Raw genomic sequence first — 8,055 nt, forward strand, 5'->3', positions numbered from 1 at the left:
GTTTGATGCCGAGTGAGAACTTAGTCTCTGGGCTCACTTCACAATTTAATCAATGCCTCGATATGCAAAAAAATAAATGTAATTACTGTATTTACTTATATTAGTATTTTACATATAAATTGAAATGCAGGTTCAAATCATTACATTACAGAATCGGATATATACTAAAATGCCATTTATTAGAACGTACACATGCACCCCCATACACACACTCTTGTAAGTACTTAGGAAATAATCTGAAAGATTATTTACATATATCAAACTGTTATAAGTAGTGGCTGTTGTAGATTAAAATTGAGTAGAGGAGATTTAAAAGTCTTCCCCTTCTTCCTTCATACACTTTTCGGGTATAATCACGTATTATCAAAATAAAAATCTAATAGAGACACATTTAAAGTCAAAGAGTTCAGTATTTTACACGTAATGCAATGAAAAGCACACCACAGTCACATTGGTGACTAGACACGGTAGCTCCAGTGTCCCGCGATTCTCATCATCCAATTGATTTTGGGGTTGTTTTTTTTCGTTTTTTGTTTTGGTGTTTGTTTTGGTTTTTTTTGTTTTGGTTTGGTTTGGGGTTTTTTGGTTTTTTTGGCATTGCATACCCTACACGATCATGTCAATCCTGTCTAATACAGATAAGCAAATCCAAATGCCAAGCATTTCTCCATTTCCTTTCAAACTTTAGTATTCAACTGACTCATTCAAAAGCCTAAGAATGAGGTAGTAATCATAGTTGTTTCAAGGTGGAGAATAAAGACTATCTAACAAATGCTTGATGTTTTACAAATAAATATAAAAGTAAGACAGGGAAGTCCAGCCCGGCAGTTCCATTCTTACATGTGCGTCCTGGAGAAGCTTCCCCACCATTTGTCTAAGGAGATTCGCACGTCAATGCGGCGCACCAATGTTTGTAAGAATGAAAGACTAAACAACTTACACATCAGTTGAGAGAGGGATCGGTTCATCGCGATATATTCTTACAACAGTATCACCGCACAGCAATTAAATAAATGAAATAGGGATGATTTATCAGCCTGAATACATCTCAAAAAAAAAAAAAAAAAGCAGAGTGAATAAAGGAAATGGACCAAGATGCCGCAGAAAGATACAGCTAACGAAGTATTACTTACCTTGCTTAACAACAAAAATACGATACTGCATTTTAAATATCGGCCTGTGGACCATCCATTTATGTTAAAATACTAAAACCAGGGATGCAGAGGATACGCAGCAGCTTCAGAACAGCATTAACTGGAGGCGGGAAGAAGCAGAACAGGGAAGGAAATAGAGCACAGTAGGGCTTATCGTATCCACTGTTTTCTTTCTTTCTTTCTTTCTTTCTTTCTTTCTTTCTTTCTTTCTTTCTTCCTCTCTCTCTCTCTCTCTCTTTCAAGTTTATTTATTTATTTTGAGACAGAGAGAGTGTGAGCATGGGAGGAGCAGCGAGAAAGGGAGGGAGAGAGAATCCCAAGCAGGCTCCACGTTTTCAGCACAGATCCCGTAGCAGGGCTCAAGCTTACCAACCATGAGATCATAACCTGAGCCAAAATCAAGAGTCGGACCCTTAATGAGCCACCCAGGCGCCCCCACAGTATTTTGTTTCTATAAAAAACTAAATAAAATTGGGGTGCCTGGGTGGCTCGGTATGTTAAGCACCTGACTCTTGATTTCGGCTCAGGTCATGATCTCACAGGTGGTGAGCTAGAGCCTCATGTCGGGCTGTGCTGACAGCATGAAGCCTGCTTGGGATTCTCTCTCCCTCTCTCTCTGCCCATTCCCCGCTCATGCTTGCATGTGTGCTCTCTCTCTCCTCTCTCTCAAAATAAATAAACTTGTACAAAGATCAAATAAAATTTTAAAAGTTAATATTATTATATCTGGGTAACACATGCATAGGTGTTGATTACACTATTGTCTGAATCTTTCTCTAGTTTTTGAGATACTATGACATCTCAAATGATATAAAAATGGTATAAAATACACATAAAATATATGTATTTCTAATGAGATGTACATATTTATATATTATACAACTATTAACATATTATAAATGTTCATACAACTTTACATATAAAATACTTATAAAAATACTTTCAGTATAAAAGATATATAAAGTATACAACGTATTCAATAAATATATATCATTCAAAAAGAAAATTACAGTGCTTGCTTCAGTAGGACATATACTAAAACTGAAATGATACAAAGCAGATTAGCATGGCCCCTTGTGGCAAGGATGACATACAAATTCATGAAGCGTTCCATATTTTTTGGTACACTTATCGTGATGAGCACTGAGTAATGTACAGAATTGTTGAATTACTATATTATGCCCCTGAAACTAATATAACACTATGTTAATTGCACTGGAATTAAAAAAAAATTAAATGAGAGAGAAAATCACAGAATATAGTACATAATATAGGTTAGGATCAAATGAGAAACAGTAGGAAACACCCCCAAAGTGATACAGTAGCATCCTGGTAGATGTTATACCTTTCCTTGTTATTGCCTGTCCTTCCGCCAAGAGCTAATAATATACGCAGTATCCTATGTATACGTGGCGAGGGCAGAGCCTCAAACTTTCCAAATCAATGATGCACTCACAGAAAGTTCACACGGGTGAATGAGGCAGGGTGATGCTGAGCACAGCAGCGGACACATTAACAAATAAGACCCGACATTCATCTTGTGCTTCCAGGCACCAGCCTGTTCTAAGGGCTTTATAGTCCATTCACTTCTTAGTAGCTCCATGAGTTAGGTATTATGACTGTGCCCATTTCTCAGATGAGGAAGTGCATCACAAACAACGCAAGCCACGTGCCAGATCACATGCGAGGAAGCACCCAGGCAGCATCTGAACCAGGCCCTCTGGCTCCAAAGTCTGCATTCCAAACCAAAGAGCTCATTCGGCCGCAGAAGCAAACATCTCAGTATTGCCCAATGCGAAAGCTTCCGCCTAAAACACACTCGGGTATACTCACTTTCATTTGGTGTTTTCAAACTACCTTATGCAAGTTAAAAATTAAATATAGGGGCTGGGGCACCTGGATGGCTCAGGTCATGATCTCACAGTTTGTGAGTTCGAGCCCTGCGTCAGGCTCTGTGCTGACAGCTCGGGGCCTGGAGCCTGCTTGGGATTCTGAGTCCCCTCCTCTCTCTGCCCCTCCCCTCAGGCTCTGTCTCTGTCTCTCAATAATAAATAAACGTTAAAAAATTAAAAAAATAAATATAGGGGGCACCTGGCTGTCTCAGTTGGAAGAGCTGGCGACTCCTGGTCTCAGAATTAAGTTCCAGCCCCACCCTGGGTGTAGACATTCCTTAAAAATAAAATCTTAAGAAAAATACATATGCGCGTACACACACACACACACAGCATGGCATGTTTTCAGTCTCCCTTAAGCAACGGCATAGAACAGAAAAATATTACAACTCATGGCGGGAATCTTTGCTATGGGGAGGTAAACCCCGAGACCTTCTCGAACCCCACCCTCAAGAACAGCAACTAGCACGGAGCACCCCCCCCCCCCCCAGACACACACACACACACACCCTGGGCAAAGACTAATTTAGAGCACAGGAATGTGCCTCGACTTGAACACGGCTGGCCAAGTCCCAGAAGGGCAGGGCTGTGGCGCACTGGGCCTCCGTAACCGGATGACCCTGGCAGACAGAGGCCAGCCCCGCATGGCCCGGGGACGCGCAGGTGCTCACGGGGCGCTGGGCTCGCTCCCTCCCCACCGCAGGCCTCGGTCTTCCAAGTTCAATTCCAGCCCCGGAGTGGCAGCCAGGCGCGGTGCGGAGGCTCACAGGGCCCTTCGGACCCACTCGCTCGGGGTGTCGGGAAAGCGTAGGGCCCGGGAGGGGGTGGGGGCTGGGAGGTCACGACCCCTCCGTGACCTCCGTGACCTCCGCTGACCCGCCCCCGCCCGGCACTGGAGGCTCCCGGCCCCGCCCAGTCGGGGGTGCGGTGTGCGCGCTCCTGCGGTTCCCCTCTCTTCAGACGTGTTCAAGGTCGCAGGCCTGAGTGAGCCCGCGGGGTGCAGGCCTTCTGGACGGTGGGCGCCGCCGGGCCCCTTGGGAGGCTTCTATAAACTTTAAGGTGCTGGAGGGCAGGGCGGCGCTGACATCTCCTGGTCTCTGGCCCAAGAGGGGCCTTGTCTGCAGGGTCCCCTGCGGCTCATCAGGAGTGACTCCTCTGGGGCACCTGCCAACCCCCCCACCCCCCCACCCCCCCCACCCCCCCGCCAGGGCGCGACTGGTTTCCCAGTTGTCCCCTCCTGCTGTGGGAACCAACATCAGGTCAGGCCAGGTGGAGCAGAGGCCCCGAGGGAGCAAGGCCGGCGGGCACAGAGCTCGGGGACACCAGGACCGCCGCTGCTCCCCCTGCCTGAGAAGATGCTCCTGTCGCTGTTTAGTCCTCCTGTGTCATCTTCTCTATCCTTTTCTACACCCTCCTCCCTTCCAAGTGCCTTCTGGCCCTGTGCTTCAACTTTGATTCTTCCCCACCTATATTCTCTGTGTCCTCTCTGCCATGCCAAACCCAAAGAATCTGATGGGACCGGTCACTCACTCCCCAGCGCAGAGCATCCTTCTTGGCGGGACCCCTCCAGACAGGTGGTCCAGGAGGCTCCTGGCCTGTCTCCTGACTTAGCCACTTCTGGGTTTGTATCAATTTAGGAAGTTACTTAACCTCCCTGTGCCTCAGTTTCCGTGGATGTAAAAGGATTATCACAGCATATTTTGTCAAGGAAATGATCCGTGGGGAGGTATTTAGAAGTGTGTTCAGGGGGCATGGGCTGCTGTGTCTTATGCCCGAACGAGGTTGTCCAGGCCTGTCCCAGTTCACACTGACTGCTCCAGCATTGTATTAATAAAGCCCCTTTCCCTCTCACTATTGGCCTCATTTTGAGCATAATGTATTTGGACAACCTACCTATACCCGTCCTATACTTACTCTTGGGTCAGACATTAACCTCTCATCTAAGTTGAGAGGGCTGGGTGTCAGGGTCCCATGGCTCAAAACCTGGCTGGCTGTGACCTAGGAACCCTGCCAGCTATTTCGTGGATAAGGACCATGTAAATATAATGGATTCTCAACATGTCACAGACTCCCTTCTGTGACACCCATGGGTAGAACAAAGCACTAGTACCAATCCTCAAAGAACAAGCATTTTCTATAGAGAAGAAACAAAACTGCATTTATCCCATAGGACATACCCTTCCGGACCTTTTATTTTTTTAACCCCCTTAAACTTTTGTGTTTATACCAAAAAGAGGGGGCCTCGGTTCCTCTTGGTTGAGCTGAAAAATCATAAACCGTGCCTGGATTGTCTTCCTTTCTGATAGATTAGCTCTGGCCCTTCCTAAGGGAAAGCCAGGTCCAGACGACCTTTCTCCTAGCCCTGGGCTTCTCCGGGCCACGCATGGGAGAAATCAAATGCAGACGAGAAAATGTAGCTCAACAGTGTCTCCGTGCAGAATGCTGAGAGGGGCTCCAAACTGCTCTTCAACTGTTAAAGGCTTCAGGATTCCAAATGGCCAGATCTGTGCAAGGCAGTCTTGTTTGGTACTTAGCTTGCCGTGGTCCTTTGGGTCAGAGGAAGTTTCCAGAGAAAGATCGACAAAGTCAGTGCCTTCGTGCCGAGGTTCAAGACCCCGGAGTGAAAACAACCCTCTGCACTTCTTTATTGAACTGGGGAAAGTGGCAGAAGGAGAAAGTGGCAGCTACATTTGTTGTCTAGAATTTATTAAGCTGGTGAACACACATATGGCCTTGACGTTAATTTTTTTCCTTATGACTGACACATGCTATAATGATATCCTACATTTACTAGAACACAAGAGCAATGTTCACACACACCAGGAATGGATTGCACATACCAGACAAATTTCTAAGTTTTGGGAGGCTGGTGGGTGGGAATAGGGAAATCCTGGGAGCAAGTATTCAGCAGCTAAAAGAGCTGCTCAAATAATTGAAATGGGGGTGTTTGTATGCATCTGGAAAGAAGTATGGAAAACACTATGCATTATTTATTTTTTAAATGATGTATTTTTTATTGTGTCAGCTAAAAAATTTTTCTTCGTACGGCAGATGAAACAATAAACACTACAACAGAAATGATCCTTCACGGAGTCAAAGATGTAAGGAACAGAGAAATGTGATTATGGTGTCGAGCTTTCAAATTCTCGCTTCAAGATTGCGCTCCGCGCTCCATTTGCATGATCTAAGCTCAGGTGATGAGAAGGCGAATAAGGAGAATCGGAAAAACTGACTTTTGTCCATTTGTTTTGTGACTTCGAGATGCATCCCTCCTCTGTTAATTCTCTAGGCCTTGAAGAACGCAAACTAATCATATCCTTTAGGGGGAAATTGAAGGGGATGACAGAATCTTAATATGGAAGTCAAGATGCTTGAAGAGGTTAGGAGTGCCTCACTGTTTGAGATATTAAATTCCGGGGGGGGGGTGGAATACCCAAAACGTCAGTGTCTTAACCACTTACTTATTTCTCTCTTTGTGCATCCAAATTTCCTCTTCTTAGAAGGATACCAGTCAGACTGGATCAGGACCCACCTGTGATGTCATTTTAACTTAATCCCTGTCTCAAATACAGTCACATTCTGATGTGCTGGGGGTGAGGGATGCAACATATGAATTTAGGAGCAGGGGAGAGAGATGCAATTCAGCCCATACCGGGTATACAATATAAGCACCAAACACGTATTGTTGGTGTCCTGTTCCTCAGCAAAAGAACAGATTCTTGTTGGGAATCCACTTTCTCCCCTCTGGGTCCACCTAGGTTCAGGAGAGGTCCAACCCTGGCTTCAGCACACACCAGTCTCCAGGCCACAGTACTGGGTTCAGGCATGGATCCAATCAGAGTGGATCTCGAGAATTCTGGAGGGGAGGGGCTTGCTGTTTCTGGCTAGGCTTTAGAACCTAGGAGGATTTACAGCAGCCAACTTGCCATCACTGAGGGAGAGCCTGGAACGGGGTAGTGGGAGGCATGGCACACACATGGACATTGACCACAGTGTCAGTCCTACTGAACAAAGCGCTGAGAGTTGGAGAGAAAGTTCTATTGACCACACGTGACTCCAGAATCCAGCCACATGTCTAAAAGCAGCATGACCCTCAACTTTTCAGCTATGTTTTCTAAAGTGACTTTGGGTTGTTGTTTTGTTTGTTTGTTTGTTTGTTTGTTTTTCCTCTGGGAGCTGAGAAAGCCCTAACCAACCTAACAGGTTCCCTACATTATGGAGATGTTAAACATTGAGTTGTTGCCCTGACATTCCCATTCTTAAAAATAAGAGGGAAAAAATTAAGGCTCTATCCATATGGCGTAGAACAAGTTTAGGCATTAGAAGAGCTGCTGAAGTTCATTGCAAAGTCACCTTGAATTCTTGGAAGCCATGTAAGATCAAAATCCCCACCTTTCTAGTAAGCAGCGATCATTGCACTCGCCAAACTTTAAGACATCCTTGCCTCATGACATGAAGACATTCTGAGGACTATTTTTGCCCCCTTCCTCAAATGGTCGATGATTCTGTAATTCTCCCCGGAGTGTTCGTAGTAGGCTACAATTCTCTACAAAGCATAGCATCACATTATCCTTTCATCCAAGGTCAACATTTTGGGCAAAAGTCTCCAGACACATTGAATATACCATTCCAGGAACTTCAGAATCAAAGATACCTGCCTTAAAAATGAATATGCAGTATTGTGCACACACATCTAGCCTGTTGATCTGGAAACTTAATGAAGATAAATGTCATTGTTAGCAACTCAGTGTTGCACTCAACTACAGGACAAGGCATTCTTGTATAAGTCAAGTCCTGAGTGTACATTAGGGGGGGATGTTTCTTTATGATGCACTTCAACCCTGCCAGAATGCCGCCTTGGCATTGCCAGTCCCTAGAAGAAGGAGACCTCAAAGCAGTGGCCTTTACAGACTTAAAGAATAAAATAAAAATGAAATCCCAGAGTCTCTGCATAATATATGTGTGTGAGAGAGAAAACACACCCATTAAACTGCAGCCTTTCAGAACAT

General features: G+C 45.1%; 1 non-coding gene across 1 annotated transcript; it reads left to right on the top strand.

Annotated features, from left to right (window-relative positions):
- The first annotated feature begins 2,165 nt into the window (after positions 1-2,165).
- Positions 2,166-2,274, top strand: LOC122237473. Its single transcript, XR_006216087.1, has one exon. It is a non-coding gene; the product is annotated as a U6 spliceosomal RNA (small nuclear RNA).
- The last annotated feature ends 5,781 nt before the right edge of the window (positions 2,275-8,055 follow it).

This window comes from Panthera tigris, chromosome A3, assembly GCF_018350195.1.
Source record: "Panthera tigris isolate Pti1 chromosome A3, P.tigris_Pti1_mat1.1, whole genome shotgun sequence".
In the NCBI taxonomy this organism is placed as follows: Eukaryota; Metazoa; Chordata; class Mammalia; order Carnivora; family Felidae; genus Panthera; species Panthera tigris.